The sequence below is a fragment of the Triticum urartu genome, chromosome 1A (assembly GCF_056163025.1).
Source record: "Triticum urartu cultivar PI428250 chromosome 1A, HENAU_Tu73, whole genome shotgun sequence".
In the NCBI taxonomy this organism is placed as follows: Eukaryota; Viridiplantae; Streptophyta; class Magnoliopsida; order Poales; family Poaceae; genus Triticum; species Triticum urartu.
In genome coordinates this window covers 8,650,709-8,661,873 of record NC_141873.1, presented here as the reverse complement: position 1 = coordinate 8,661,873, position 11,165 = coordinate 8,650,709, and the positions used below count along the sequence as shown (strand labels likewise).

At 46.8% G+C, this 11,165-nt stretch overlaps 1 pseudogene; it reads right to left on the bottom strand.

Moving 5' to 3' along the window:
* Window positions 1-318: 318 nt before the first annotated feature.
* On the bottom strand, window positions 319-3,719 carry LOC147988255 (uncharacterized; annotated as a pseudogene).
* Between the last annotated feature and the right edge of the window lie 7,446 nt (window positions 3,720-11,165).

The window sequence follows — 11,165 nt, the reverse complement described above, 5'->3', positions numbered from 1 at the left end:
CGAGGACGAGTTCATGCCCTTAATGGCCGCCCATACTTCAGCTTCAGAGAATGGCGCCGTTAGAGCAACGTTATCCTCCTCTGAAACACAGTATCGAGGCGGCCAAATATCGTGGGCAAGGGCTAATCCTCCCCGAGGGGAGGCAGAGAATAGGTCTCTGTAGAAGCCATCAACATGGGCCCGGATGGCCTTTGGCTGTTGCAGCAGGGTATCACCATCCCAAAGCAGGGGGATGGTGTTACGGCGTTGGCGGCCGTTAGCGATTGCCTGAAAGTAAGCTGTATTGGCGTCCCCCTTGAGGACCCAATTCTGCGTACCTCAGAGGCGCCAGAATGCCTCCTCGTCCGTGTAGATGATCGTGAGTTGGTCTTCCAAGTCGTATCTAAGCTTCCATTCCTCGACCGAGAGGCCCGCGGCATCTGCCCGTAGGTCGAGTGCCTGGATGCCCTCAAGGAGAGTTCTCTTCCGCTCTCGGAGGTCGCGACCTAAGTGAGCACCCCATCCTTTCATGAATTGGCGCGACCGTTTAGCACAGAAATGCCAGGAGTCGACGCCCGAGAGGGAGCGGTGGGGTGCCTCACGAGCCTCACGCCACCGAGCGGCAACCACAGCAGCGAACCCGGGCTGATTCAGCCAGAATGTCTCGAAGCAAAAGCGGGGGGCTGGGGGTTCGCTCGTTCTCAGAGGAGAGAAGGAGAGGGACATGGTCGGAACCGATCCTAGTAATCGCACGCAGCGACGCGAGAGGGCACCGCCAGTCCCATTCCGGGGAGACAAATGAACTACGAAAAGGTTGAAAGTTGGCATGGTATCATCATAATAGTTGTGGAGAGAAAGTCTTCACTTTTTCTTCGCTTGTGTCGTTTGCTTATTGCGCCGTAACCATGGATAATCTTCATCGTTTATTAGGATGCTTGGGTCAGCCTTGACTTTGAAGAGAGGAATTTAACGAAACTTTTCATAATCTTCGGACATGTCTGTCTTGCCCTCCACTCCCACGATGTCCCTTTTTCCTGAAAGAACTATGTGGCGCTTTGGCTCATCGTATGATGTATTCGCTTCCTTATCTTTTCTTTTTCTCGGTTTGGTAGACATGTCCTTCACATAGATAACCTATGCCACATCATTGGCTAGGATGAACGATTCGTCAGTGTACCCAAGATTGTTCAGATCCACTGTTGTCATTCCGTACTGTGGGTCTACCTGTACCCCGCCTCCTGACAGATTGACCCATTTGCACTTAAACAAAGGGACCTTAAAATCATGTCCGTAGTTAAGTTCCCATATGTCCACTATGTAACCATAATATGTGCCCTTTCCCCTCTCGGTTGCTGCATCAAAGCGGACACCGCTGTTTTGGTTGGTGCTCTTTTGATCTTGGGCGATTGTGTAAAATGTATTCCCATTTATCTCGTATCCTTTGTAAGTCAATACAGTCGAACATGGTCCCCTGGACAACGAGTACAACTCATCACAAATAGTGTTGTCACCTCTGAGATGTGTTTCCAACAAACTGCTGAAAGTCCTGATGTGTTCACATGTAATCCAGTCATCGCACTGCTCCGGGTGTTTGGAGCGCAGACTGTTCTTGTGTTCATCGACATACGAGGTCACCAAGGTAGAGTTATGTAGAACTGTGTAGTGTGCTTGAGACCACGAATGCCCGTCCCTGCATATTATTGAGTCCCCTCCAAGCATGCCTTTTCCAGTCAGTCTCCCATCATACCACGATTTAGGGAGACCTATCTTCTTAAGGCCAGGAATGAAGTCAACACAAAACCCAATGACATCCTCTGTTTGATGGCCCATGGAGATGCTTCCTTCTGGCCTAGCGCGGTTACGGACATATTTCTTTAGGAATCCCATGAACCTCTCAGAGGGGTACATATTTTGTTGAAATACGGGGCCCAGAATGAAAATCTCGTCAACTAGATGAACTAGGACATGCGTCATAATATTGAAGAAGGATGGTGGGAACACCAGCTCGAAACTAACAAGACATTGCGCCACATCACTCCTTATCCTTGGTATGATTTCTGGATCGATCACCTTCTGAGAGATTGCATTGAGGAATGCACATAACTTCACAATGGCTAATCAGACGTTTTCCGGTAGAAGCCCCCTCAATGCAACCGGGAGCAGTTGCGTCATAATCACGTGGCAGTCATGAGACTTTAGGTTCTGGAACTTTTTCTCTGACATATTTATTATTCTCTTTATATTCGACAAGAAGCCAGTTGGGACCTTCATACTAAGAAGGCATTCAAAAAAGATTTCCTTCTCTTCTTTGGTAAGAGCATAGCTGGCAGAACCTTCATACTGCTTTGGACGCATACCGTCTTTTTTGTGCAAACGTTGCAGGTCCTCCCGTGCCTCAGTTGTATCTTTTGTCTTCCCATAGACGCCCAAGAAGACTAGCAGGTTCACGCAAAGGTTCTTCGTCACGTGCATCACGTCGATCAAGGAGCGGACCTCTAGATCTTTCTAGTAGGGTAGATCCCAAAATATAGATTTCTTCTTCCACAAGGGTGCGCGTTCCTCAGCGTCATTCGGAACAGCTAGTCCGTCGGGACCCTTTCCAAAGATTACGTGTAAATAATTGACCATAGCAAGTATGTGATCACCGGTACGCATGGAGGGCTTCTTCCGTGATCTGCCTCGCCTTTGAAATGCTTGCCTTTCTTTCGACATTGATGGTTGGTCGGAAGAAATTGACGATGGCCCAGGTACACATTCTTCCTGCATTTGTCCATGTATATACTTTCGGTGTCATCTAAACAGTGCATGCATGCGTGGTATCCCTTGTTTGTCTGTCCTGAAAGGTTACTAAGAGCGGGCCAATCGTTGATGGTTACAAACAACAACGTGTGCAGGTTAAATTCCTGCTGTTTGTGGTCATCCCACGCACGTACACCGTTTCCATTCCACAGCCATAAAATTTCTTCAACTAATGTCCTTAAGTACACATCAATATCGTTGCCGGGTTGCTTAGGGCCTTGGATGAGAACTGGCATCATAATGAACTTCCGCTTCATGCACATCCAAGGAGGAAGGTTATACATACATAGAGTCACGGGTCAGGTGTTGTGATTGCTGCTCTGCTCCCCGAAAGGATTAATGCCATCCGCGCTTAAAGCAAACCATATGTTCCTTGGGTCACCTGCAAACTCAGCCCAGTACTTTCTCTTGATTTTTCTCCACTGCGACCCGTCAGTGGGTGCTCTCAACTTCCCGTCTTTCTTACGGTCATCACTATGCCATCGCATCAACTTGGCATGCTCTTTGTTTCTGAAGAGTCGTTTCAACCGTGGTATTATAGGAGCATACCACATCACCTTTGCAGGAACCCTCTTCCTGCGGGGCTCGCCGTCAACATCACCAGGGTCATCTCGTCTGATCTTATACCGCAATGCACCGCATACCGGACATGCGTTCAAATCCTTGTACGCACCGCGGTAGAGGATGCAGTCATTAGGGCATGCATGTATCTTCTACACCTCCAATCCTAGAGGGCATACGATCTTCTTTGCTGCGTACGTACTGTCGGGCAATTCGTTATCCTTTGGAAGCTTCTTCTTCAATATTTTCAGTAGCTTCTCAAATCCTTTGTCAGGCACATCATTCTCTGCCTTCCACTGCAGCAATTCCAGTACGGTTCCGAGCTTTGTGTTTCCATCTTCGCAATTGGGGTACAACCCTTTTTTGTGATCCTCCAACATGCAATCGAACTTTAGCTTCTCCTTTTGACTTTCTCATTGCGTCCTTGCATCGACAATGACACGGCGAAGATCATCATCATCAGACACATCGTCCGGTTCCTCTTGACCTTCAGCAGCTTCCCCCGTTGCAGCATCATAGGGTACATCGTCTGGTTCCTCTTGATCTTCAACAGCTCCCCCCGCTGCAGCATCACCGTATTCAGGGGCACATAGTTGTCATTGTCCTCTTCTTCTTCGCCGTCTTCCATCATAACCCCTATTTCTCTGTGCCTCGTCCAAACATTATAGTGTGACATGAAACCGTTGTAAAGCAGGTGGGTGTGCAGGATTTTCCGGTTAGAGTAAGACATCGTATTCCCACATTTAGGGCATGGACAACACATAAAACCATTCTACTTGTTTGCCTCGGCCACTTCGAGAAATTCATGCACGCCCTTAACGTACTCGAATGTGTGTCTGTCACCGTACATCCATTGCCGGTTCATCTGCGTGCATTATATATAATTATGTGTGTCAAAGGTAAGAAAATCAGACAAGTATCTATCTAAACTAAGAATTTTTTTCCTTTCAAAAAGAAGATAAGAACAAGAGGCTCACCATGGTGGTGCTGGCGACGAGATCGGCGCGGGCGATCGACGGCGGTGAAGACGGGGACGGGGCGTGAGGGACCGCTAAACCTAGACAAATCTCGGGAAAAATGGAGCTCGGAGAGCTTCGAGAGGACAAAACTTAACTAGCGTGGCTCGGGCATTTCATCGAACACCTCATGTGCATAGGAGCTGAGCTAGAGCACCCAAATGCCCTCCCCTCGCCGGCCAAAAAAACAGAGCAGTGTGGACTGCTCTGCTCGCCGGCGAGGGGGTATATATAGGCAACTCATTTGTCTCGGTTTGTGGCAGGAACCGGGACTAAAGGCCCCCCTTTTGTACCGGTTCTAGGCACGAACCGGGACCAATGGCTGTGAGCCAGGAGCGAGGCTCGTTCGTCCCGGTTCGTGCCTAGAATCAGGATAAATGGGTCCACATAAACCGGGACAAATACCTCCCGAGGCCCGGCCGGGCCCTTGGGCGCACGAACCGGGACGTATGCCCCCCATGGCTCCCGGCTCGTGACTGAACCGGGACTAATGGGCTTGGTAGGCTCGAACCAAAGCCCTGTTTTTTACTAGTGGTGTTTCCCTCCTCCTTGTTTTTTTTTTGCAAATAGGTTAGTGTTGAATGATCTGAAGTTACAAACTTGCAACGAGTAGAACTTAATATGCATTTTGTGTCAATTGGTTGTGCTCATACATGCATGTCCATTGCATCATGAGTAAGTTTTAAGCTCCCTTTACTGATTAGAATATAATTATATATAGTAAATAAACCAACACCAGAACGTTCGAGAAAGTGGGACACAAAATGTGAATTCTTTTAATAGTATATGCCTTATCTGTTGTAGAAAAATAGTCATTTTCTTGTTTTTATTATTTCCGATCTGACTTGAGCGAAGCAAGCAGTCTTAAAATCATGATTGAATAAGTACATAAAGGAAATTTACTTCATTTGTTTCATGAGCAAAAATAAGCAGTGCACATGGGTCCCAGTGCACAAAATCCATTCCACATACAAACTTAATATCATCTTGACAATGTTACACTACTAGTACATGTCAAAGTTCAAAAAGGAAACAAAAAGTAACACACTCACAACCACCGAGAACTCGGGAACACATAGCCTATTGCTAAATCATTATTCATAATGGGAAAGAAATTCTTCTAGAAACATGCTCGAACTTGTTGCTACCACCACCAAAAGCTCTAGGTCCTCCATCCATTGCAACAAAATCCATGACAGCAGCCAGTTTTTTTTTAAAGACAGCAGCCAGTTGATACACAAGAATGCAACCTAGTGCTAAAAGTGACATTAGAGCGCTTCATAAGGTTATACTTAGGTGGACATTATTTATTATGGGTGAGTAAATGCAAAAGTGGAAGGATCTGAGCATATTTATTTTTGTTGTGCCTGAAATTTATCTATTCTACCACGGTTGAAATGTGACCTCAATAGTCGAGATTACCATCAAAATAAGCAAAGAAAATCTTATTTACGCATAATTACAATTGAAAGTTGAATTGGATAAGCACTCCAAATTAGCTCAACCAAGCAGAGTTCACCATAAGAACTCGCCAAACATGGTGAACCACAACGGACTGCTGCCTTTAGGCACATATAATTTGGGGCAAATTTACAGTTGCACACATGCAGGTTAAGCTGTGCAATTCCAGGTTAATTTCATGTCTTGGCAGACTACTTCTCTTTGTGATTCGACTAGGACAGCAGGGGGGCGGTGTGACCGGGATGTCCATGGTAGCCATCTGAGGTGGGAACTTGACAGCGGGGAGACACCGCGTGATCAAGATGGAAATGGCTTTGAGTTGGACGGCCAACACAGAGGTGGGGGCGAGGCGAGGTGGGGATGAGCTGTGTGGTGCGGCATCACAACAACTCAGAGGACTCGGTCATGGGATGGGCATGGTACCAGCCGGGCAACTTGCATGGCAGCGATCGAGATAATTTTGGTGCTTGTTGTTGGCTGGATTTGGTTTTTTTTGTCTGCTGGTGTTTTCATGGTAGACGTACCACCTAGGAAACGGAGGCAACAGAAGCGAAGCTAAAGATTTACCGTGATCTTTTGTTTTCCTCCAATATTTCAAACATATTGATAGAAACGGAATAGAGACTAAAATAAAGTTGAAACCTCTCATATAGCACTCAGTTTTGCGTCCTACATCCTATCTAAGGAAAGAGGTGATGGAGTATATATGTATATATAGGCCTGGCTTATATATACTGCAGTCTTTCGTTAGGATCTTTTTTACTTCTGGGTAAGCATGTAAAAGCTGTCAACGGTTAAGCATGCAGTCTTTCGTTGGGATATTTTTACTTCTGGGTTATCATTTGTTTATCATGTAAGTACACAACAAAATTGTGTGACATGGTAGAGCTACTTGGAAAAAATGTCGTGAATAACTTTGTGGTTTGGCGATGACAACTGCATAGCAAAGAGTATACCCAGTCCAACGTAATAATGACCCATTCAGGCTTTACAATAGACAGGCAATTGCTAAATAGGTGTACTAAAAAGTGTAAGATATTAATTTCAAAAAATAAACAAGCGCAAGATATTGGAAAGTATAATGCGCAAATGCATGGCTCTTGGGATGTATCTTGTGCTCAGCATTCAGGCCATTACTGCATTATTCAGAATGAAACCAAGCCAGTTCTAGCTGCAGCTCTCAAACAACAACATTGCATTGCTAAAACAGCTCAAATCTATGACAGGCAATCAAGACCAATTGCTCTACATCTTCGGTTTCTTCCTCGCCTTGACCGGCCAAACCTTTCTCCCTAGTGACATCGAAAACCACTTCCCTTCTCCTGATCACTCGGGCGGGGATAACCAACCTCTTGTCAAAGTACGTGCACAACACTCCATTTACATAATGTCCACAGGAAAGCAGCATGATTAGAGAACTAATCAGGTTAGCAAGCAACTACTCCCTCCGTTCCTAAATATTTGTCTTTCTAGAGATTTTAACAAGTGACTACATACGGAGCAAAATGAGTGAATCTACGCTTTAAAATATGTCTACATACATCCGCATGTGGTAGTCCATTTGAAATCTCTAAAAAGACAAATATTTAGGAACGGAGGGAGTACAAGCTACTGTTGACTAGAAACAGTATGTCAGTATCCACGTGCATACATGTGATCTGATCTACCCTATAGAAGTGGATACTAATTAAGCTACCAACTATTGGCAGGGAGGTAGAAACCTCTAACCACCTTTTCTTCACCTGCCCTGTTGCTAGGGTGGTTTGGAGATCTATTGGGGTAGTGCTAGGCACTGATGTGTGCCCTAACAACTATTGGCGGTATTTCGTCTGGTGCAGTAAATTTCTTCCTGGCAAAGTTACCTTCTATACTGTGGGTTTAGCTGCTACTTGTTGGGCCATCTGGCTGGCGCTTAATCGTGCTACCTTTGAGGAAAAAACAGATTAAGACTCCTTTTGAGATTGTTTTCTCCCTTTGTTCGTTTCTTTTGTACTAGACAGGTTTATAGAAAGGAGAGGCGGCTGGAGAACTTCGCGCAGGTGCAGAGATGATCAGGAACGGCACGCTGCAGCTGATGAAACTATGTGACTCCGTCAAGCAATCGATCTAGACATGAAGTCCAAGTTGTGGCCTCGCGCGTGGCGGGAGCTGGAGGAGATCTTCGCTGTCCTTTTTTGTCGTCTCATACTTTTGTCTAGTTCTGCCAATTCGGGCGGTCTGATGTGTGGTTTGCGTCTGTCTGGTTGTTCTTTTGGTTGGCTGTAATAGACTTGATATTAGTGTTACCAGGTTTTCGCCCCATGACATTCGTTTCGATGGCGGGCGGATGTGGTGGGTTTCCTGGTAATGCTTGAACCCGCTCTACCCTCTTTCCCTCCTCCTGTTATCTTGAACTGATAAAGGCTGCTAGTCCATGCGTTGCGAGGGAGAAAACTGGAGCTGGCATACCGAATGGTTTTCTGTTCGCTAGCTTTCACTTAGGAAGCTGGCATACGAAACGAGAAGCTGGATTTAAGGATTTCCATGAGTTGGAAATCTGCCGAACTGGCCTTTAGTAGAATTTTTAGGAAAACTTTTTTACTAACCTTCCTATTATAAAAACAATAATAGGCTTTTAGAAAAAAAACATGTCTGGTTTCGAGTAGTCTAAAACGCCACCATGTGTACTAGCACGAAGCCTTCCGAGAAGCTTAACCCGGCCACCAAATCCATGCAATTCACGGTGATTAATCGGTCATACAACATGGCCAACAGAAGAAAAAAGAGGATATACCGTTTCCTCTCGTCCCTGGCGGCTGGAACCCTAGCCGCCGCCAGGAGAGGCTTATCTTTCAGCGCCGTCCTCTGGCAGCTCCCCTCTATCGGCGATCCTTGGTCGTCGATGGTGAGGGGGGGTCGTCGGATCGACATGTGTGGATCGTTTTTACTCTCTCGTAGTTTAGGTTTTTACGTTGTTCATTGTTTTGCCTTCAGCGGTGATGACGACGATACTGAATAAAGATTCTTCATATCCTTTTCTGACGAGGCCATCGGTCCAATGGTTCGGGATGGATTTGAAAACCAGTCTATTCAAACAAGGATATCGTAGCGTCGGTGGCATCCTCATTGTGGTCCTGTGTCCTCGGGCTCCGCCGTTGTGACACCATTTGCTCCAGCGTAGACGCGGAGCTTTGTAGGTAGTCCAAGAGCGGATGCAGATTGTGGTTTGCATCGATGACATCTGGAAGACAGAACGTATGCTAGGTTGGTGGTTCCTGGAGAGCAGGTGTGGTTTCCTCTTTGGCGTCTTAGTCGTGGTGGGGTGCCAGATTTGGAGTTTGATGAGGTGTCTGGGGTGTTGCCCCTGTCTAATTTGTTCAACGACAAGGGCTTCACTTTTGGTGAGCCATCTTGGAACTTCACAAAGCTGCATATCAGGGATGGAGCTGTGTCAAGCTAGGACGAGGAGATGACCCGTCATTATTTTCTTCGGTGGCTATTGTAGTCAGTGGCGGAGCTTGACAACAATCTATGGGGGAGCCAATGACCAAAAAAAACTAACCAACGGCAACAAATCAGAACTTGTAGCCTTGAGGCAAATTTATACTTATTATTACTCATATTGTTCACAAAGTACACGTATGATTAGCTGTGTATATACTCCTTAAGAGAACTAACTACATCAAAATATACAACTTGTCTACTTATACAGCTCAAATTCAAACGTCAATGACATTCTGTGAGCCAGTTAACAACTATAAGAGGACAGATCAGCAGAAGAAATTTCGTCATACATGCACACTACACACGGTGATCCAAATTCCAATATTCCAATATTTCAACACTGCACAAAGGGATCCAAATTACAACAAATTTCAGCCTCCAAATTCTAGCTTTGCCCTCAGTTTCCCTAATTTCATCGTACATGCAACACTGCAGACGGGGTCCTAATTTCCAATATTTCAACGTTGCAATTGAGCTAGGCACATGGCATCTACAAAATCCAGTAGCAAAATTCGTATGGGGCGGAGCGGCCGGTGTCGCCGGCCGGCCGGCCGACATGGACGACCACCGGATTGGCCAGTGGGAGCCGAAGACAACAGTCTCAAGCGTGGCCTTGTCCCCCCTCCCTCGTTGCCGGGATGTTTGCCCACGGCGCATGTAGATCAGTGCGAGCTTCTAGCCGGCGTCGAGCCGTCGAGGCTATGCCGCGGCAGGGTGGCTGGTCGCCTAGTTCGTCGATGGATGCTACCAGCCTTGCTAAGCGTGGTTGGAAATAGAGGTGAAACAACCAAGCCAGCAGTGTGGATGAAGCGTGATGATGCGATTGTGTGTGCATGTGCATGTCAGGATGGACTTTTCACAAAGCTCCAGGGGCCATTACTACCTGGTAAAAATTAAATCTCATTTTGGCTGGGGGGGCCACGGCCCCCTCACACTTGTACATAGCTCCGCCGTTGATTGTAGTGGTGCCGAAAGTAGGTGACGGGTGTTAGTGTCGATCTTAGAAATGTTCTGCTATCTTTTCAGTTTTATTATGTCAGTCCTTACATGACTATATTTTAATCTTTATGATATGAACGAGACACATATTATCATGAAAAAAAACAACTGTGCTACAAGTATCGATCAGGCTAAACATTTCAAAGGTGCTGACCTTGATGAGAACGTTGTGCTCCACGTCCTAGAGGGAGACTGCCAGCACCATGCCGTCGGGGAGGACCACGAGGTCGCCGGCAGGTGCCGCCGCTGCCGTCCGTCGCCACCTCCGCTAGCTGCTGCCGTCTGCCAGCTTTCCAACGTCTGCATGCGCTAGTAGTTGTACCTGTCCTGTACGCCCGACTCGTCTTTGCTGATGCCTTGTACGCTTAAGCAGATTTGTGGAAGAGGAAAGAAGAAGCCGTAGGCCGTACTACTACAACCGATTTGACAGTTTGTTTCCTTCTCCGCCTAAGATTGAGATGGAGGAACTATAGGTCGGCCGTGAGAAATAGATTCCAAATCCAACACAAGTCCTAGTTGGTGCCGAATTCATCTACCCCTATCAGCCATACGTGCACCTATAAAATACAAGATCAAGCACGTCCGTTCATAGGAAAACCAATCGAGTCCTCCCGGCCACGACGATTGACATCGACACACTGTTTCACGCGACCAACACAGCCGGCCATCGCGCGCCATGGACACTTTGGACAGGCAGAGCGCAGAAACACCATCGTCCTTGGAAGAATCCTTTGCCGACATCAACAGGTCGGTGGCAAAAATAACTTCCGACGTCGCGAGAGCTACCAAACAATTCTGCGTGCAGGAGGGCAAAGGCGAATGCGTGGACAAGGTGGACGCGTGGGCTGCTGTGTGCTCGGGGCTGGA